Source organism: Ovis canadensis, chromosome X (genome assembly GCF_042477335.2).
Source record: "Ovis canadensis isolate MfBH-ARS-UI-01 breed Bighorn chromosome X, ARS-UI_OviCan_v2, whole genome shotgun sequence".
Classification (NCBI taxonomy): Eukaryota; Metazoa; Chordata; class Mammalia; order Artiodactyla; family Bovidae; genus Ovis; species Ovis canadensis.
The window spans coordinates 5,686,882-5,709,657 of NC_091727.1; the positions used below are offsets into that span (position 1 = coordinate 5,686,882).

General features: G+C 46.1%; 1 protein-coding gene and 1 long non-coding RNA gene across 10 annotated transcripts in view; one reads left to right on the forward strand and one right to left on the reverse strand.

The window, feature by feature from the left end:
- LOC138929709 (uncharacterized) overlaps positions 1-22,776 on the forward strand; it is a 329,162-nt gene that overhangs the window by 255,104 nt on the left and 51,282 nt on the right. The window lies entirely within an intron of this gene.
- On the reverse strand, positions 10,083-17,218 carry LOC138930125 (uncharacterized). 2 transcript variants are annotated; one of them, XR_011446095.1, is made up of 3 exons: positions 17,075-17,218; positions 16,651-16,983; positions 10,083-10,776 (listed from the first exon to the last, which is right to left on the reverse strand). It is a non-coding gene; the product is annotated as an uncharacterized lncRNA (long non-coding RNA). The 2 variants fall into 2 exon arrangements; XR_011446096.1 differs by lacking the exon at positions 10,083-10,776 and adding an exon at positions 11,602-11,771.

Below are 22,776 nucleotides of genomic sequence, written 5' to 3' on the forward strand. Positions count from 1 at the left end.
CCATGGACTGTAGCCCATCAGGCTCCTCTGTCCATGGGATTTCCCAGGCAAGAACACTGGAGTGGGTTGCCATTCCCTTCTCCAGGAGGGTCTTCCCGACTCGGGTCTTCCCGACTCAGGTCTCCCGCATGGCAAAGAGATTCTTTACCAGCTGAGCCACCAGGGAAGCCCTATTTATTTTTTGTTATCTTAAAATATTCTCCATTGCCTTTTACGTCTTAATATTGTAAAGAAATCAGTGTGCAGTTTTATGGGAAGGGCAGATGGCTGGATTTTAAAATGACCGGGAAACGTAGTCATCCTTTTTGGATCGTCTCCTTTTGTTTCGGTGGAAAACGTCTTTTCGAAGGAACTTTTTGGTGGTTCAAAGGCCTCCTGGCACGTGGCATGGTGTTGACTTGGCACGGAGGCTAACCAAGGCAAGGACGGTGCCCTGGGCTCTCAGGTGGCCGGGCACAGTTGGACATGATTGAGTCTTCTGGGAATGCAGCATTGTAGGAAGGAGCTCTTGCTAGGACTCTGAGATTTCCTCTTTCAGGAGCTGGTACTGTCTTTAATGCCACAATTAGCTTGGCTTTGCCTGTGTTGGGAGAAATGACCTAGTTAATGATACAATAAATCAGTGGTGTTTTTATGTAATGAAGATGATACCCGCCGTGTGATGTGATGGTGGCCAGTTGCCATAGAAACCCGAATGTGCCCTGAGCACTGGATGACTGGATGTCCCTTCTCTGAACATGGGCTTCCACCAGCGTTTTACTAAAGCCATTTCTGGCGCTCTCGTCGGTTACAGTGTCTTTGATCTTCAAAGACTTGAGGGCAGCTTTCAGGCCGGTCTCTCAGATCCTTAGTGATTGAGCTTGAAGGGTTTTTCTCCCCCTGGATCTTGGGCAACACAGTTGGAGTTTTCCCCACACATTCAGTTCAGTTGAGTTGCTCAGTCGCGTCTGACTGTTTGTGACCCCATGGACTGCAGCATGCCAGGCCTCCCTGTCCATCACCATCTCCCCGAGTTTACTCAAACTCACATCCATTGAGTCAGTGATGCCATCCAACCAGCGCATCCTCTGTTGCCCCCTTCTCCTCCCACTTTCAATCTTTCCCAGCATCAGGGTCTCTTCCAATTAGTCAGCTCTTTGCATCAGGTGACTCAGATGGTAAAGCGTCTGTCTACAATGCGGGAGACCCGGGTTCGACCCCTGGGTCGGGAAGATCCCCTGGAGAAGGAAATGGCAATCCAGTCCAGTACTATTGCCTGGAAAAATCCCGTGGACAGAGGAGCCTGGTAGGCTACGGTCCATGGGGTCGCAAAGAGTCGGACACAACTAAGCGACTTCACTTTCTTTTTGCATCAGGTGGCCAAAGTATTGGAGTTTCAGCTTCAGCTTCAGCACTAGTCCTTCCAATGAACACCCAGGACTGATCTCCTTTAGGATGGACTGGTTGGAACTCCTTGCTGTCCAAGGGACTCTCAAGCGTCTCCTCTGACACCACAGTTCAAAAGCATCAGTTCTTCAGTGCTCAGCCTTCTTTATAGTCCAACTCTCACATTCATACAGGACCACTGGAAAAACCATAGCCTTGACTAGACGGACCTTTGTCAGCAAAGTGATGTCTCTGCTTTTTAATATGCTGTCTAGGTTGGTCATAACTTTGCTTCCAAGGAGCAAGTGTCTTTTAATTTCATGGCTGCAGTCAATATCTGCAGTGATTTTGGAGCCCCCAAAAAACAAAGTCTGCCACTGTTTCCCCATCTATTTACTATGAAGTGATGGGACTGGGATGCCATGATCTTAGTTTTCTGAATGTTGAACTTTGAGCCAGCTTTTTCACTCTCCTCTTTAGGTAAGGGCATTTGGCTGACACATTCTACTGAGGAGAAAATCAGTGATAAAGTAGAAGGCGGTGGGATTGGTGAAGGGGGTGGTGGTTTCACTTGCTGAGCACCATCTTCCACATTCTCTGTCCGCCTGGGTCCTCAGGCCTCCGTGTGAATGAGCATCTGCTTTTCCCATCCTGTGTGACGGGTTAGTGGGTCACTCTCACCCATCAGCCCTCTTCAGTGGGACACAGGTTCAGACCCAAGACACAGAAATCCATCTCCTTGGTGCCCTGGACACATAGCTGCCTCCCTGTCTTGTCCCAGATCCTGTCAAGAAATAGACACATACTGTGTTTCAAAAGACATTCCCGTTCATGGATTTAAAACAGCTTTTTAAACTCCCAAGGGACTCAAGGGAGAAAAAATCCCAGAAAACTAGAAAATAATATACTCTGCCATAAAAATTCTTTTCAAATAATGAGGACTATTTATTTTATTTTCGTATTTATTTTTTTTTCTGGAAAAAGGGCATTTCATTTTAAAAATTAATTAAAAGACATTCAGTGGTTCTGTGATGTGAAGGGGTTGGAAAAAGTTGGTTTCCAAATTATGTAATTCTATAGTCACTGAGTTGAAGGTTTAGAAATAGTAACGGAATATGGAATAATGTTTTTCTTTTTTTCTGTCATGAAATATTTGTTCTGGAAATCTTTACTTTCATATATTTTTTTCCTAATTTTGTTGTCTTCTGAAGAAGTTTTAATGCCAGCAAATAACATTTAAACCCTTCACATGATGCCAAAAATAGTAAAATCGGAACTTTCATTCTTGATGCCTGAGAGAGTGGGAAAAATGAGTAACATAAAGAATAAAAAGATTTTCAATTTACTTAAAAGGACACCATATGGAATGATGTATCCAATCTAATTTTATATTAGCTTTCTTCATTAAATTCTAAATTTGCACTGCTTTGGAGACACGATTATTTAATGTTCCATTTTAAGTTGTATATGGTTAATTTCAGAGACATGCTGTTATATCAAAACCATAATATGCTGTTTTCTCTGTTATTACTAATGATATTTCATACGAGATACTCAAAAGCTATGGAAGCTCCTTGTTTTACGTACATTTGGATAATACATGAAAGATTAGGGTTTGCAGCTCTTCCAGGGAGGTCAAGGAAAAGTAATGAAAGTGAAAAAATGACTTTTATTTTTGGCTCCGTGTCTGTCAGCACGTTTGCCCACACCTTTTAGATCATCTGTCTTCCGTTCATGAGACAAGATATCTTAAAGTTCTTCACATGAGAGAAGATAAGTTTCTTCTGATCTAAGGGAAGTGAAATTGACCCCTGGTTTCTGGCTTTGAAAATTAATGCGATAGTCCTCTAAAATGGCAACATGCTGAGTTATCAAGTAACCTCGCAGCTACAAAATGCTGTAATTTCATTGTGGACCATTTGCATATTAATGTACTCTAACGTGGTTCAGGAGAAGGCAATGGCAGCCCACTCCAGTCCTCTTGCCTGGAAAATCCCGTGGACGAAGGAGCCTGGTGGGCTGCAGTCCATGGGGTCGCTAAGAGTCGGGCACAACTGAGCGACTTCACTTTCCCTTTTCACTTTCATGCATTGGAGAAGGAAATGGCAACCCACTCCAGTGTTCTTGCCTGGAGAATCCCAGGGACGGCGGAGCCTGGTGGGCTGCCGTCTATGGGGTCGCACAGAGTCAGACACGACTGAAGCGACTTAGCAGCAACGTGGTTCGTATTCAACCTTTAGGAATGCTAGATATTTCAAAGCAAGTCATCAATCTGATTTTTTCACAATGTTCCAGTTTATCGCATACTATAATACCAGTTCAAATGCATACCCCACTAAAGGGGAATCTTATTAATTTGGCTTGCTTTCTTTGCTTTCCAAAGAAGAGATAAACACACACTGAGTGATAACCTGGTTACTTAAGTGGGAAGTATGTGACTAGTGTGTAGTGTGCAGTTCCACACGGCAAGGCCAAGCATTACACGTCTTTTTTAATTTGTTTTTTCCTGTTTGTATGCACACGTGTATGTGTCTAATTATTGCCTTTGATTTTATGGCTCGGGCCTCTGCTTTATTTCCACACAAAACCTGCACAGTAATGCTTCTAGCAGCTTTAGTCACAATTGCCTTAATTTGGAAGCAGTAGTGATGGCCTTCAGTGGTTGTTGTCCAGTCACTAAATCGTGTCTGACTCTTTGTGACCCCATGGACTGCAACACACCAGGCTTCCCTGTCTTTCGCTGTCTCCCAAAGTGTGCTCAAACTCATGTCCATTGAGTTGGTGATGCCATCCAACCGTCTTATCCTCTGTCGCCCCCTCCTCCTCTTGCCTTCAATCTTTCCCAGTATCAGGGTCTTTCCCAATGAATTTGCTCTTTACATTAGGTGGCCAAAGTATTGGAGCTTCGGCTTCAACATCAGTCCTTCCAGTGCATATTCAGGGTTGCTTTCGTGGAGGATTGACTCGTTTGATCTCCTGGCAGTCCAAGGGACTCTCAAGACTCTTCTCTAGGACTGCAGTTTGAAAGGATCAGTTCTTCGGGGCTCAGCCTTCTTTATGGTCAAACTCTCACATCCATACATGACTCCTGGGAAAAGCATAGTTTTGACTAGACGGACCCTTGTCGGCAAAGCGATGTCTCAGCTTTCTAATATGTTGTCTTGGTTTGTCACGGCTTTCCTTCTGTAAGGGATAGGTAAACTGTGGCCCATCCATACAATGGGATATTTTCTAGTGCTAAAAAGAGAGGAGCTGTGAGACCACTAAGAGACATGAAAGAATCTTAGTGTGCTTATTACTGGGTGAAACAAGACCAACTGATAAGTCTGTGTGCTGGGTTATTCCTACTGTGACATTCTAGAAAAGGCCAACGCACAGGGACAATAAAAAGATCAGTGGTTGCCAGGGCCTGGGGGTGAAGTTCATGGTGTGTGGGTGGGGCAGTGCCGGCGCTCTGCGTGATGATAGCAGATGGATACATGTCGTCATGTGTTTGTCCCAAGGTCACAGAAGGCACAGAAGGCACCCTTGGTGATCCAACCAGCCCATCCTAAAGGAGATCAGCCCTGAATGTTCACTGGAAGGACTGATGCTGAGGCTGAAGCTCCAGTCCTTTGGCCACCTGATGCAAAGAGCTGACTCATTTGAAAAGATCCTGATACTGGGGAAAAATTGAAGGTGGGATGAGAAGGGGACAACAGAGGATGAGATGTTGGATGGCATCACCGACTCAATGGACATGGGTTTGGGTGGACTCCAGGAGTTGCTGATGGACAGGGAGGCCTGGTGTGCTGTGGTCCATGGGGTCTCAAAGAGTCAGACACAACTGAGCTACTGAACTGAACTGAAGGGTGAACCTATCGTAAACTGTGGACTTTGAGTGATAGTGATGTTTTAGTGGAGGTTCATCAGTTATAGCAAATACACTTTCGTGGAGGATGCTGGTCGTCAGGGAGACATGAGTCAGGACATGGTATATATGGGAAATCCCTATACTTGCTGTTCAATTTTTCTATGAAGGTAACATTACTCTAAAAAATATTTTTAAGATATATGTTTGTATGTGTTTACCCACGATAGAGCATTCTCTCCATTTTACAAGTGGAGATAAAATGAGTCTTCTGCATATGTGCCTGCTCAGTCACTTGGTTGTGTCCGACTCTTTTGTGACCCCATGGAGTGTAGCCTGCCAGGCCCCTCTGTCCATGTGTCCTAGTATATGATAGTCATTTGTGTGTGCATTCACCCATCCATCCATTGACCCACCCTCCCATCCACCCACCCACCCATCCATCCACCCATCTACCCATCCATCCATTCACCCATCTACCCATCCAACCATCCACCCATCCATCCATCCATCCATCCATCCATCCACCCACCCACCCACCCACCCACCCACCCATCCACCCACCCACCCACCCACCCATCCACCCACCCACCCACCCACCCACCCATCCACCCACCCACCCACCCACCCACCCACCCACCCATCCATCCATCCACCCACCCACCCACCCATCCACCCACCCTCCCATCCACCCACCCACCCATCCATCCATCCACCCACCCACCCATCCATCCACCCACCCACCCACCCACCCACCCACCCATCCATCCACCCACCCACCCACCCATCCATCCATTGACCCACCCTCCCATCCACCCACCCACCCATCCATCCACCCATCTACCCATCCATCCATCCACCCACCCATCCACCCACCCACCCATCCATCCATCCATCCACCCATCCATCCATTGACCCACCCACCCATCCATCCATCCATCCATCCACCCACCCACCCACCCATCCACCCTCCCATCCACCCACCCACCCATCCATCCATTGACCCACCCACCCATCCATTCATCCACTCACCTACCCATCCACCCACCCACCCATCCATCCACCCACCTAACCACCCATCCACCCACCCATCCATCCATCCACCCACTCACCCATCCATTCACCCATCCACCCATCCATCCATCCACCCACCCATCCATCCATCCACCCACTCACCCATCCATCCACCCACCCATCCATCCATCCACCCACTCACCCATCCATCCACCCACCCATCCATCCATCCACCCACTCACCCATCCATCCACCCATCCATCCATCCATCCACCCACCCACCCATCTACTCATCCATCCATCCACCATCTACCCATCCATCCACCCACCCATTCATCCATCCACCATCCATCCAACCACCCACCCATCCACCCACCCATCCACTCACCCATCCATCCACCCACCCATCCATCCATCTTCCACCCATCTATCCACCCATTAACCCGTCCATCCATCCTCCCACCCACCCATCCTACCATCCATCCCCTCACCCACCCACCCGTCCACCCACCCATCCATCCACCTAACCATCCATCCATTCATTCCCCCATTCATCCCTCTATCCAGCAAAACCTAACTTGTACAGTACACTTTTCTACCTTTGATGAACATACAAAAATGAGTATAGGGTGCTGCTTGCCTTTAAAAACTGCCTGTTTCATAGTTTTCCTTGAGTAGTGAAATAAACAGTTGAGTACTGCGCTAGTTTTGATGAGGTAACACGCTCTCCACCGTGGGATTCTGCAAATCAGTGCCTGTGGCTGGTGATTTATTCTGTGAGTGAATACTGAAACACTGGCATCAGTAAGCGTTCAGGTAACAAAAGACATGTTAGTATGTCTCTGATCAGTAAATTCCTGATAATTAATAATCTGAGTTCATCCTGCCCAGTGCAGAATGGTCCACCTCAAATACCCAACCCGTGGAAGGGAATTCGGATGCTCTAGAACCATGGGACAGAAAGAGGGTTTTGTAATTTCCTTTGGGTGATAGTTCATGACGCATTTTGGGATCATACTTGCAGATTTTTTCTTGTATATCTTAGTTGCTGGCATTAGTCATTTTAATTACAAGTACCCAACTGTCAAATCATGCTACGTACAGACACTGAATGAAAAGTATTCTTTATTACAACTGTTAACGTTAAACACGTGTTTTATTTAAACGTTGACATACTCTGATGAAATGCATATTTATTTGTTGATCTCATTCTCTGAGCGCAAAGACTGCACTCTATTAAAAGTCTCCATTTTTCCTCTTTTACTGATTTCCATTTTTCTTACATACAGCTCACTTAGTGAATTTTAGTTGACTCAACTGTGCATAACCAATTAGCCACAGCTCCATGTAACTCTGGTATTAGCTCCTTGCTTGGAGTAAACTTGGTTATTTTCATGCACCCTATTCATTCTTGAAGTCAAATCCATCCTGAGATTGATACACAATTTGAGCCATGAAGGGAAGCAGTGTCTTTAATATTTGATGTCATTTGTATTAGATTGTAAGGTTTTCCTATTGGCTCAGCAGCAAAGAATCTGCCTGCCAATGCAGGAGACCTGGATTCAATCCCTGGTTCGAGAAGATTCCCTGGAGAAGGAAATGGCGACACACTCCAGTATCCTTGCCTGGAGAATCCCATGAACAGAGGAGCATGGTGGGCTACAGTCCATCGTGTTGCAAAGAGGCAGACATAACTTAGCAACTGAGCATGCACGCAAGTATTGGATTGAAGTGACGGGACGCTCTGTAGAGATGGGTTCAGCTTCCCTGTGGGACGGTTATGGGTGAGTTAGTCCGGTAGCTCGGGATTACTGACAGCAGGCAACAATAGTTTCTTGCAATTTCTTAGAGCTAGAACTAATACTGAATAACTGATGTGAGTTTCAAGAAACCTAGCCCCCAAGTTTGCTCACAGTTCTGTGCATGTGATAGATGTGTCATCGCATCTTTGCAGGTACCAAAGTGATAGTTTACTTTGACTGCTCATTTTACCAATGGGAAGGATTATGATGTAAGACAGTTTTTTTAAAAGATAACATGGGTGGTCCAGCAGCTAAGCCATGCGCGCCCAATGCAGGGGGACTGGTCTGAGCCTAGGTCTCACATGCTGCAACTCAAGAGTGTTTGGAAGCCACACCTAGGACCCAGCACAGCCAAAAGTAAATAAATAAACTTTAAAACAATTTGTTTCCCTTGTTTATTTTGGGCTGAGCCGTGTCTTCCTTGCTGTGTGGGCTTCGGTCCTGTCCTGGCTAGCAGAGGCTCCTCTCTGGTTGTGATGGCCAGCCCTCTCACTGCAGAGGCTCCTCTCTAGTTGTGATGGCCAGCCCTCTCATTGCAGAGGCTTCTCCTGTTGCAGCTCCTGGACTCTAGCGGACTGGCTCAGCGGTTGCGACAGGTTTTCCCGGAGTAGGGCTCCAACCTGGGTCTCCCGCATCAGCAGGCAAATCCTTCACGGCTGAGCTACCAGGGAAGCCTAATACATAAATATTTTAAAACAATACAGGAGATAACGTTCAGAAGGAAATGATTGTGAATGAGGCGAGGGAAAAGGCCTTATCACGCTGACGTGCTGTGCTTAGTCACTCAGTCATGTCCGACTCTTTGCGACTGCATGGACTACAGTCCACCAGGCTCCTCTGTCCATGGGATTCTCCAAGCAAGAATGCATAGAGTGGGTTGCCATGCCCTCTTCCAGGGGATCTTCCCGACCGAGGGGTGGAACCCAGGTCTCCCGCATTGCAGGCAGTTTCTTTGTCAGCTGAGCCATCTGGGAAGCCCAAGAATACTAGAATGGATAGCCCATCCCTTCTCCAGGGGGCCTTCCAGGCCCAGGAATCGAACTGGGGTTTCCCTGCATTGCAGGTGGATTCTGTACCAGCTGAGCTCCCTGGGAAGGCCCTGATACTCTGATACAGTGATACGGTTCTGCGAGATGCTTTGATGGTGGATACATGCCTCTATGTTTGCCAAATCCCATAGGACATACAGCGTTAAGAGTGAACCCTTGGAGAAGGGCATGGCAACCCACTCCAGCATTCCTGCCTGGAAAATCCCCATGGACAGAGGAGCCTGGCAGGGCTACAGTCCACGGGGTGGCAAAGAGTCACACATGGCTGAGCAACTGAACAACAAGAACACCGCTTAGTGGGGGTGGGGTGGGAGGACTGTGGTGGAAGATACTGATAAAGAGGGAGCCTGTGAGCATGCGGGTGCCGGCAATATGTGGGAGCTCTGTTCTTGGTGCTCAGGTCTGCAGTAACCCGAAACCAGCGTTCCAAACCAGTGTGTTAGCCAAGCGAAGTCGGTCCTATGATTACTCATCCTTTGCTATCATTCGCTTCCGAAAGAAAGTGAAGTCACTCAGTCGTGTCCCAACTCTGTGACTCCGTGGACTGTAGCCCGCCAGGCTCCTCTGTCCAGGGGACTCTCCAGGCAAGAATTACTGGAGTGGGGTGCCATGCCTTCCTCCAGGGCATCTTCCTGACCCACGGGTTGAGCGTGGACTCAGTTTCTTTCAGTCCTTGAAAGCAAAGTTGAAGGGGCTAGTCACTATGGGATGGTTAGTGAGCTTCTTAACGTCCCTGGGTCTTCATTTCGCCCTCCATACAGTGGGAAGCTGGCTTGACAAGTATGTCGTGTAAATAGGAAATAATATGCGTAAAGTCATGTTGAATGCACACGGCAGACATTGTTGAATACGTGGTATCAGAAGCCCCCCTTTTGGATTAAATATTTGTTCTGAAATACGTGTTGCTAACTTGCCTGTCAATATCATAATTTACAAAATGACAGCTAACATTTCATTCTAATGCATATGAAGGCTTTAAAATAACCAGGCTTGGTGTTTTAATCATGAGGCTGCAATATATTTAATTTTCAATATTCAGTATCTCTTATCGCTCAATACAGAATGGGAAGTGTTACACTAAATCCCTTACCTTCATTATGTTAGGGGTGTGTGTGTGTGTGTGTGTGTGTGTGTGTGTGTGTGTGGTTAACAAGAGCTGTGTGTCCAGCTTCCTTTTTAATATTAGTGACCACAGCCTGTTGACACATGAATCATACCTTGTACACTGAAGAATCTGCCTGCCAGTACAGGAAACACAGAAGAGCCGGGTTCAATCCCTGGGTCGGGAAGATCCCCTGGAGGAGGGCATGGCTACCCACTCCAGTATTCTTGCCTGGAGAATCCCATGGACAGAGGAGCCTTGTGGGCTGCAGTCTGTGTGGCTGCAAAGAGTCAGACACGACTGAGCAACTGAACAGCAAAAACACTACTTAGTGGGAGTGGGGTGAGAGGGCTGTGATGTGGTAACCAGCATGAGCTGGGGTACTTGGACATCTGTTACTTCCATTCCTTGGATCCTTTCTTCTGGGAGAGGGGTCCTTGGGAACGCTTGAAAGCACTCCCCCTTCGTTACAAAGTGTCACGGCCAAATGATCTCCAGTTTACTGTGCCTGGAGCTTGCCTCTCAACCCACGAATTGGCATCGTCTCAGACATGGACAGGTAAGTGGGAGGCACGAAATCACCTGATGAATGTTCTGTAAAGAATTAGGAACAGAAACAATCATTTTCTACTCACCTCTTTCACCAGAATATCATAGAGGAAGAGGAGAATGAAAAGATTAGGAAAAAAAAAAAAAATTTTCGAGCCAAGGGTTGAGGTTGCCGCCCCTCTGCAGCGAAGAGAATAGCAATGCCATGCTTTTTAGTAATTGAAGGAGAGTTGATATGAAGTGTTGGGTTAGTTGCAGGTGTAAAGCAGAGGGATTCATATCTCTGAAAAGAAAAGAATCTGAAAAAGTTTCAGGTGTAAAGCGAAGGGATTCACATCTCTGAAAAGAAAAGAAACTGAAAAAGTTTCAGGTGTAAAGCGAAGGGTTTCACAGCTCTGAAAAAAGAATCTGAAAAAGGATATATATATATTCAGATTCTTTTCAGAATCTGAGAAAGAAGATATATATATATATATATATGTGTATATATATGTATATATATGCATGTATATTCAGATTCTTTTCAATTGCAGGTAATTACAAGATACCAAGTAGAGTTCCCTATGCTATACCATAGGTCCCTGTGGGTTATGTATTTTGTATATAGTCTTTTGTGTCTGCTAATCCCAACCTCCTATTTTATCCCTTCCCCTGCCTCTTTCCCCTTCGGTGACTGTAATTTAGCTTTCTGTGCCTGCGGGTCTATTTCTGTTCTGTAAATAAGCTCATCTGTGTAGTTTTTAAAAAGATTCCCGCCTCCAGGTGATAAGCGTCAGGTATTTGTCTCTCTAGGTCTGACTTATGAATACCTCACTAAGTGTGATAATCTCTTGGTTCATCTGTGTTGCTATAAATGGTGTTATTTCATTCTTTTTTAATGATTGAGTCATGTCTCATTGTGTGTGCGTGCGTGTGTGTGTGTGTGTGTGTGTGTATGTCCGTGGGTGTGTATACACATCTTTATTCATTTGTCGAAGGACGTTTATGTTGCTTCCGTGTCTTGGCTGATGTAAAGAATGCTGCAGGGAGCATCGGGGTACCTGAAAAAAATCCAAATGAGACCATCACTGTTCACTGTTGTAATACATGGAGAATTGACAGGTAGTGCTAGAATTTGGTGCTAATAATGATACTGAGGGATGTATGCTAGTCTGCTTTCTGTCATGCCTCTGAAATCTTATTCCTTTGCACCTTTCAGTACTTGGAACAGTCTGTCACACTGCCAGAATAATATAATAAGAAAAGTCTCGGGAGTTTTTAAAGTATAATGAAACCTTAGACACTGGTGCTCCAGGATGCTTGACTATAAGAGATTTGGGTACCAGTGGAAAAAAAAAAACAGAAAAAACCCCACTAGATCGTGTAAGTTGGTTCTGTGTTTGCAGGTGGGTGGTGTTGTGTAGAACTCCTTGGCCTGGTACCTAAACATGGAAACACTTCTGTCCCTGAAAGGAGAGCATGAGGCCTTGGTCCACTGAGGCCCTTGGACCCTACTCTGCCAGGATAGATAACCATGCACGGAGAAATCAAACCAGATGCCAAGACCCTGTTGATGGATTGCGTGATCCAGGAAACCATCATCACGGCATTATCCTTACAAATGTTTATTATGAAGAGAAAAAAGCAATAGTTCTGTGGGTTCCTGAAATAATTTTCAATAATAAAAAAAAAAAAAAAGAGACCTCAGAAACTAATTTCTATGTGTCTTTGCTACAAGGCAGAACTGTTTAATGGGACAAATGCATAGCCTCGAATTTACAGGCAGGAGCTTCCAACCACAACATTGTTAATTTTATTTTTGAATTTCAGTGAAGAAGAGATGCTCAAATGTTACGACAGTGCCTATAAATATACAAGATTATTTTTATGTCATGCCTGTCTTTCTAAAATCCAGAAGAAATAGTTCCATTACTGCCTTTCTTATTAATTTTATGTCTCCCGCACATTTTTCTTGCTCTCTTGACTAATTCATAGTATGTGGCATCTTGTGAAGACAGAACCATAAGAAGATAGTTCGGCCATGGACACACTGCAGTATTTAACATGGAGAACCAGCAAGGACCTGCTGGGCAGCACAGAGAACTCTGCTCAATACTCTGTAATAACCTTAGGCTCCCAGGGGGAAGGATGGGGGAAGGGATAGTCAGAGAGTTTTGGTTGGACACGGACACACTGCTGTGTTTAACACGGAGAACCAGCAAGGACCTGCTGTCCAGCACAGGGAACTCTGCTCAAAACTCTGTAATAATCTTATGGTTCCCAGGGGGGAAAGATGGGGGGAAGGGATAGTTAGGGAGTTTGGGATGGATGTGGACACACTGGTGTGTTTAACATGGAGAACCAGCAAGGGCCTGCTGTCCAGCACAGGGGACTCTGCTCAGTGTCGTGTTTGCAGCCTGGATGAGAGAGAATAGATACGTGTATATGTATCGCTGAGTCCCTTTTCTCTGCACCTGAAAGTATCACAAGACTATTAGTTGGCTGTGAAAGTGAAAGACACTGTCGTATCCGACTCATTGCGACCCCACAGTCCATGAGATTTTCGAGGCCAGAATACTGGAGTGGGGATCCTCCTGACCTAGTATTCAAACCCAGGTCTCCCACATTGCAGGCGGATTGTTTACCAGCTGAGCCACCAAGGAAGCCCAAGAATACTGGAGTGGGTAGCCTATCTCTTCCCCAGCAGATCTTCCTGACCCAGGAATCGAACTAGTGTCTCCTGCATTGCAGGCGGATTCTTTACCAGATGAAGCTACCAGGTTGCTGCTGCTGCTGCTGCTAAGTCACTTCAGTTGTGTCTGACTCTGTGCAACCCCATAGACGGCAGCCCACCAGGTTCCCCCATCCCTTGGATTCTCTAGGCAAGAATACTGGGGTGGGTTGCCATTTCCTTCTCCAGTGCATGAAAGTGAAAAGTCAAAGTGAAGTCGCTCAGTCGTGTCCAACTCTTTGTGACTCTGTGGACTGCAGCCCACCAGGCTCCTACGTCCCATGGGATTTTCCAGGCAAGAGTACTGGAATGGGCTGCCATTGCCAAGTGGGCTATACTCTAATATAAAATAAAAAGTAAAAAAACAAAGAATGTCTAATAATAACTTATAACCTTTAGAAAAATATTAGGAATCTATTATTTTCTGGACATACACAAAGCTGTGTAATCCTCTTGCTTTTTGATGGAGTCTAAAATAAATGTTATGTATTCATATTCCTCTTTGAATACTGACTTTGAAAAATAGACCAATAATTTTCTTTTTTTTTTTTTTTTTTTTTTGCTTCTTTCCACTGTCTGAAAGAAATGATGCAATAAAAATGTCACACGGCTCAGAAAATGGCGAAGCTTATCATTGACAAGATCAGTGCATTTAGGATCCGGCCCAATTACACTATAGAAATTTCTGTCAATCTTACTGCTTACAAAAGGATGTTTTTCACCTTTGTTTTCTCACTGCTGGTGGACATGGCTTAGGAGTACGGGCACCGAAGAATTCTTCCAGGAGTGCCCCCGACCTCTGCCTGTCCAAGTGGAGTGGAGAGCCTCTTTCCTTAAGTCTTGATTGCAACTCAAGCATTCAGTCCAGAGCCCTTGGTCTTTCATAAAGCGTGGTCACTTAAAGAGGACTCCAACATCACTCTCAACACGGAGGATGCCTCTCAGAAACGAAGCCACTCTGCATGTCTGTGACATCTGTCTCTGATCCTTACTATCTTAACAGCCACACAAGAGCCAGCCTTCCTGCCCCAGAAGCCCCCCAGCTGCCTTGGGAAGCCGTTCCTTGCGGGGCTGGCTCACTCTCCCTGGCAGCATCACCCCTAATAGGTCCACACAGCTTGTCCCTTGTTCCTTCTGAAACTTGTGCTCTCTAGGAGCCCAGGGGAAACCTCTGAGGGGGCGTGTTAATCCAGACGGGAAGGGGGTTAGCACCCCTGGGACAGCCTGCAGTCCGTACATAGGGCACGGATGCTTTTAGATACAATGGATCCTGAAACAGCATGGGTTTGAAATGCAGGTGTCCACTCATCTGTGGATTTTTTTTTCCAAAATACTGCAGTATTACGGAATGGCCGGTTGCTTGAAAGCAGAGATGCAGAACACCAGAGACAGGCAGAAACCGTGGATGCAGAGGTTGACTAAACTCACGTGCAGTTTCTCCACTGCTTAGAGGTTCAGCGTCCGAACCCCTGTGCTGTTCAGGGTCCACTGCAAATGCTCCTGAAGGTGAAATGCCCACAAACCTGGGTATACAGACCTCAGTGGATCGGGGAGGATGAGCCCCTTCCATCCACAGCTCTTTGCATTCTTTACCCAGAATTAGGTTCCTGAGATCACCACCGACATAAGCCAGCTGCACAGAAGGTCTTGTTTGAGGTGTTCTATTTGGGGGGGACCCAGGATAAAGGAATGAGCAACCCACTCCAGGATTCTTGCCTGGACAATCACATGGACAGAAGACCTGGCGGGTGGCTGTAGTCCATGGGGTCGCAAAGTGTCAGACACGACCGAGTGACTAACACACACACACACACACACACACACACACACATACACACACACACACAGAAAGACTGTTTCTTCCCCTTCTTCCCTCTCTCCTTGCTTCCTTTTTTCTTCTCTCCCCCTCTCTGTGTGTTTCTCTGTCTAATCTATTATATAATCTATCGTTTGATCTAGTCCATCATCTACCATCAAGCATAGAGAGATAAGGTGACTTCTAAAGAGTCATTTTCAAGGAATATTTGTGTTTTAACAGCTGCTTTGTCTGAATCTGGCTTCCCTGGTGTCTCAGTGGTAAAATATATATATATATATATCTTCCTATAGTGCAGGAGACATGGGTTGGATCCCAAGGTGGGGAAGATCCCCTGGAGAAGGGAATGGCAGCCCACTCCAGTGTTCTCGCCTGGAGAATCCCACGGACACAGGAGCCTAGCAGGCTACAGTTCATGGCGTCGCAAAGAGTCAGACAGGACTGAGCGACTGAGTGACTTTCACTTTCACACTTATCGGAATCAGTAACAGCAAATGATTTTCTATTCAGTGATTCTTCTTTTGCTTGCTACAGCTTATTGCAGACTTAAGTGTCGTGGACTGAATGTGTACCCCCAGATTCTTATCTCTGAATCAGGAGGAGGGTCCCCATCAGAACCTGACCAGGCTGGTCCTCTGAGAAGTAAACTCTTATTGCTTACAAGCTGCCCATTGCATGAGACTGTGCTCCAACAGCCTGAGCCATGACCCCAGAGTTCTCTGTCTTTGAAGAAAGATGACACGGTGGTCGTAAGAGGAAAATCTGAGTAAGTTCAGGAGCAGACAGTAAACGACAGAGCCCGCTTAAAATACGTCTGATTAGAGACATTCCATGCGCTTGTTGTTGAAAGAGATGACACAATCAAGCTGGATGATCTAAAGTGCAATCCTGGGCTTCCCCAGTGGTCTGGTGGATACGAAGCCGCCTGCCAGTGCAGGGGACACGTGCTCCCATCCCTGGTCCTGGAAGATCCCGTACACCAAGGGGCACATAAGCCCGGGAGCCACAACTCCTGAATCTCGCGCATTCGAGAACCTGTGCTTGGCAACGAGAAGCCACCTCCAGGAGAAGGCTGCATACCACAAGTAGCCCCCACTCACCGCAACTAGAGAAGCTCCGTCCAGCAACAGAGACCCAGGCACGGCCCACAAGAAAGAACTCAACTGAAATGAAAAAAAGTGCCCTCTGCTCCTCACCCCACCTGGAAATCTGATCACCGGCCTGCATGAGGTATGAACAAACTCTTCCCCATCTCCTTGTTGATGTATGGCAAAACCAATACAATATTGTAAAGTAGTTAACCTCCAATTAAAATAAATAAATTTATATTTTAAAAAACCCCAACGCCACGTTTGCACTATTGTTTTTGCAACAATAGTGTGTTGTGACTTGCCTCGGCTGCTGCCTTTTCCAGTCTTCCATCTTCATGAGATAACTTCCCTTCCTTGATTCTCCTTCTGATGACGAGCTGCCTGTTACATTTTGTATAAACGTGGCCCCTCAGCCAAGGCCAGCTCCCGTTAGATCATCCTTGGCATCTTCCTCTGTTGAGTGTTATGTCTCCAAGCTTCAAAGAACGGCGTCCGGTTCCATAGGATGAGCACGCGTTCCTGGCTACGTGTTGGCCTGAGCCTTGTCACTTCCACTTAAGAGTGATTCAACAGGCAGCTCTGGTACATGACGTCATTGAGCAGAAGCCATGTCCAAACGCCGGCCAGCAAGCCTCCTGGGAAAGAGATGGATGGAAAAAAGACTCTAGATTTGGAAATGGTTCTGCTGCACAAGCTGTTGCATCAAACCACTTATTCAGCCTATACCTGAGAATCTTTGAAAGAGATTCACTCGGGTGGGCCTCGGAAGGTTATAATCAGCTGTGGGCCGCGGTGTGTAACACTCTCTCTCATTTGGTGTGGACAGACACTAAGCAGAAGAAACGCCAGAGGCTGGCACAGTTTAAGCATAAGTGAGTTGACGTGTTTATGCAATTCACTGGATAATATGATGCAACAGATGATTTCCAAATCCTGACTTTTAAACTCTCTCCATATGTGTGGGCAGTTAGGTACGTCCCATATTTCAAGTAACCCTTCGCTGACTCTTCTCGTACAGCAAAACGTCATTCTGTGAAGTAATTATCCATCTCTCTCTCTCTCCCGATAAACTTTGGTTTTGTTCCCCTGTATTTAATTTTCTCGAGGAAGAGCCACTTCAAAAATTAGCTTGATCATATTAAGCTCGAAATTACGTCCCGTGTTGGAAGGATCGCAGCTTTCGTTCTTCTGTCTATGGCAAACAGGCGAAAATCTTTACTTGTGTGAAGAACTGTAATTTGAAAGATGATTACATTGATGAAAGATGATTATATTAGATCAGTCATCCGAGTAAGGCAGCTTGCAGATCCTACCTCGCAAGCCCTCGCTATGGGCCCGCTGTCACGCGTCCAGTTGGAACACATGCACGTGGGTTTGTTTACATTTGCACACGATGTTATCTGTGAAAATATCCTTGGTGATTGGCGATGATCTCATCAATGCTTAGGACTTTTCCGCACAGAGTATAATACTGTCGTTGGAGTTAGATGCATGGAGATATTGCCAAACAGCATGGGTTTACAGGCCCTGTCGGCTGGTCACCAGTGTGCAGAACTCACATGCTTGGTTTATTCAGACCCAAAGAGGGGAAGACGCCTGAACTGGCCAGCTGGCACAAATTATACTTGGAGCAACGTTTCTCTGCTGCTCATCCAAACAAAATAGGCTCCCAGCTCGTGCGTTCATTGTTTTACTGCGTCCATCAAGATCTAGGCTAGTATCGGGCTCACTGGAGAACCCCCTTCATGGTTGTCGGGAGATTTGTACGTCGCTGAATTTTTCATTCTGTCGTGTTCCGAAATCTCTTGAGGACTCTGCCCGAAGTTGTTCTCTTGAGCTGGATATTTCACTTTCCTTGTTTAGGATTTAAATCCCGTAGTTTCATTGAGGGTTCACAGCTTCTCTAAGACTTTCGGCACTGATTTCAAATAGCATAAAATCAGTTGGTTTTCAAAAACAGGCATTTGCTGTTGTTATGCCGTCACTAAGTGGTGTCCGACTCTTTGCAACCCCATGGAGTTGCAGCACGCCAGGCTCCTCCGTCCTTCACCGTCTCCTGGAGCTTGCTCAGATTCGTGTCCATTGAGTTGATGATGCTATCTGACCATCTCTTCCTCTGTCGTCCCCTTCTTCTCCTGCCTTCAATCTTCCCCAGCATCAGGATCTTTTCCAATACATCATTTCTTCCCATCAGGTGACCAAAGGATTGGAGTTTCAGCTTCAACATCAGTCCTTCCAATGAATATTCAGGACTGATGTACTTTAGGATGGACTGGCTCAATCTCCTTGCAGTCCAAGGGACTCTCGAGAGTCTCCTCCAACACCACAGTTGAAAAGCGTCAATTCTTCGGTGCTCAGCTTTCTTCACAGTCCCACTCTCACATCCATACATGACCACTGGAAAAATCATAGCCTTGACTAGACGGACCTTTGTTGGCAAAGTAATGTCTCTGCTTTTCGATATGCTGTCTAGGTTGGTCATAACTCTCCTTCCAAGGAGTAAGCTTATTTTAATAGATACATATATATTCTGTCTAAGCCTTCCCTATCGATTGACATCTATGTCTGTATGTGTGGATCTCTGCTCAAAGAAATACTTAAAACCAAATACTGTGTTACCTGTTTTTAAATACCTGCAAATGGCTTTATTGAAAGTGTAACTTAATTACATTGTGTTCAGTGAATATCCTGGTAAAGCTCAGTTCAGTGGCATGGATTGAGCCTAGGATCACCAGATATAGCCTCGACACACTTACACTACATGGCTTTTATACTGTCTGCATTTTGTGCAAATGTGGACTTGCCAAAGTTATTTTTTAAAAAACCCACCTCTCTCCCCTGCTTCACTCTTTCGCGGACTTGCCATCACATATAGGGCAAACCTCAGGGGCCTTTGGTCTTTCCTCGTGGCTCAGACGGTGAAGAATGTGCCTACAATGCAGGATACCTGGGTTCAGTCCCTGGGTTGGCAAGATCCCCTGGAGAAGAATAGCTACCCGCAGTGTTCTTGCCTGGAGAATTCCATGGACAGAGGAGCCTGGTGGGCTGCAGTCCAGAGGGTTGCAGAGAGTGGGACACGCCTGAGCCACCAAGACTTCACGTCAGGCATGTTGGTGTTGAGTGAGTCTTGAGAATCAGGAAAGCCTGTTGTGTGGTTTCACTTCTGTACCAGCCTTGTTCCCATCTCACCCCCCTTCCTACTGTGTCTCATATCAGTTTCGCCCAAAGAATCCCACGTGCTAGATGGAAATACCGTCCACCAGAAGGCTCCTGGGACATGCTAATCAGGTTGTTTCCTGTCTGCGGAATCCTATTCTTATTCTTTTCTCGGCGAGACCTTACGAAACACAGACACCCAATCCCCTGACCCAGTCTAGGCGCCTCTGAGCCAAGCCACTCTCCCGGAATATCTCATTCATTGACACGCCAGTGTGTCTGTTTCTCCCTATTAACAGCTGTTCAGGGCAGGGCCAGAATCTCAGGTGGACGTACACCTTGGGGTCTGTGCCTGCAGTTCTTATTGTTCAGTTGCTCAGCTGTGTTGAACTCTTGTGACCCCGTGGACCAGTCTCCTCTGTCCATGGGATTTCCCAGGCACCTGGAGTGGGTTGATGTTTTCTCCTTCATGGAATCTTCCCCACCCAGGGGTTGAACCTGCGTCTCCTGTGTTGGCTGGCAGGTTCTTTACCGCTGAGGCTGCATTTCCATTGGTTTTGTGTCAAAATCAGCTGAGCGATATGATCGGTCGAATGTCTCAGCTGCAAACCATACAAACTGGAAGAGAAGAGACATTGCTATGGTGTTGACCTCTCATGTGGAAGTTTGCTTGCCGTGAAATAAGGCCCAAATAGATCGTAATCACATGTTAGAGTTGTCATACTTTAATTTCAATTAACATCGTATATTGCACTGTTATGCAGATGAACAGTAATGAAATCCAAAAAAGGTACATGCTTTATTATAGCTTCAGGTTTTTTAAAATACAAATATATATAAACTTATAACTAAACCCAGTGGCAGGGCTCTTGTGTGAGTTATGGGTCTCATCAGCAACTGGCCAGCAGTGTGATCCGAGGGACCCACAGAACAGTCTCCACAAAAAATCCATTTTCCCTGTGTAATGGGATCCCACCAACAGCTCTGATGCTTTCCAAGTACATACCTGGCCTCTTATAAAAGTCACCTAGCCATCGTGACCTTATTAAACACAGAGTCAGAAGCTAAACGCGTGGACTTTTGGATGAAAGAATTTTTCATTTGTTTTTCAAAAACCTCTGGACTAAGTTGATAAACTGGCATATTACAGGAAGGCTTAAAGTGCAGACCTGTGAGACCACAGGTGCTGGAGGTGGACTGGAAGGCCCCCTCCGTCCTGAGCACGCAGGGCACAAGATGGGCGGATGGCTGTCCTTGTGGGTGGTGGCCAGCATAGCACGGCAACTCGCCTGCACTCCTTTGGGTGGTCGTGGAGATGGCTCTCTGCAACCCTGTGCCTCCTTCATATACAGCATGGAAAACCACCACCTTCAGACCTGCCTCTTGATTTTACCTGCAGCAGAGAAAGAGTAAGGGAGTTGTCTAAGGCAGGCATTCCCAGAAAATTCTGGGAGTGGGAAAAAAAAAAAACTTACTATGTTGTATATAAAGCACAGAATAATACAGAAAATAGACAGATTCAAGGATATTCGTGGTATTAGAATTTCATTTTTTTTAAATTGCATAACTATCCCTTCCCCAGTTCTTCCCCCCTAGTAACCATAATCTTATTACAAAGTACTGAGCAGAGTTCCCTGTGCTGTCCAGCAGGTGCTTGTTGGTTCTCCATGTTAAATACAGCAGTGTGTCCATGTCCATCCCAAACTCCCTGACTATCCCTTCCCCCATCCTCCCCTCTGGAAACCATAAGGTTATTACAGAGTATTGAGCAGAGTTCCCTGTGCTGACCAGCAGGTCCTTGCTGGTTCTCCATGTTAAACACAGCAGTGTGTCCATGTCCATCCCAGACTCCCTAACTGTCCCTTCCCCCATCCTTCCCCCTGTTGACCACAAGGTTATTACAGAGCATTGAGCAGAGTTCCCTGTGCTGTCCAGAAGGTCCTTGCTGGCTCTCCATGTTAAATAAAGCAGTGTGTCCATGTCCATCTCAAATTCCTTGTCTCTCCCCACTCCTGTTTTCACAGGAAGTGTAAAGTTCATTCTCTATGTCTGAGTCTATTTCTGTTTCATAAATAAGTTCACTTTTGTCATTTCTTTTTAGATTGCTCAGATAACAGATGTCATATATTTCACCTTCTCTGTCTAAACTGCTTCAATCAGTATGACAGCCTCTAGCTCCATCCATGTTGCTGCAGGTGGCATCGTTTCCTTCTTTTTGATGGCTCAGTAACATTCCCTTGTGTATATATGTACCACGTCTTCTTTTTCCAATCCTCTGTCAATGACCATTTAGGTTACATCCATGTCCTGGCTGTTGTGAATAGTTCTGCGTGAACATTGAGATGCGTGTATGTTTTTGAATCATGTTTCCCCCCACCTCCCCCGGCCCCCGCCTGGATATATGCCCAGGAGTGGGATTGGAAGACTATAGTCAATCATGGGGTGTTGATTACGAAAAAAAAGTTTCAGAAATCTCCTTGGAGGGTCACAGTGGAAAAAAAGCCTTTTCTTTGCTGGATGATATATAGCAGGGTGGGGGAAGGCTTGATGGCAGAGGAGGGGAGGTAGAGGCAGACGGCCACCTGCTGGGAGCAATTAGACTGATGGAGAAGCCAGAGAGAGGGCAGTGTGCCTGCTGGTCTCCTAGGATGAGCCAGTGGAGCGTGCAGTTCCGAACTAAGGTAGACGAAGACACTTTGTGTTTCTCTCGTTGCCTCCACGTGTAACTGCTTAAGGACCTTTTCCCAACCCTTGAAGACATACATCTTGACTGTGTTGCAAACTTCCCACACATCTGCAGTTAAGGAAACAAGTCCTCATTTTTTGTGATGAAGTCTCGTTTGTCCCATATGGCCAGGTCCTGCCTGCTTTCGTGTTTGGGTGCGTCCCTGACGGCAGGGGAAGCAGAGGGAAGGGTGTGGAATTTCACTCTCCGCTCTGCCTACATCTTTCCTCACTTGGCCTTTTGCAGGTGGGGAGCAGGGAAGAGAAAAAGCATTGTATTTATTTATTCAGTGCTTTTGGTTTGTATACAGACATGTAACTCTGCATTAAATAAAGTATTAGTTATGGGGGGGGGGGGAACTCCGCCATTTCGATATATAAAATTCTTTGTTCTCCCTTTTTTGATTTAGGCCAACTGACCTCACTATGAATCTTCAAGTCCGGTGTTTAGGAACCTTCGTTTTGTTACCTGGAAGTGTTTCAGCCCATGGTGGGGCGGGGTGGGGTGGGGGCAGCTATAGATTCTACATTACTGTAATAAAAGTGTT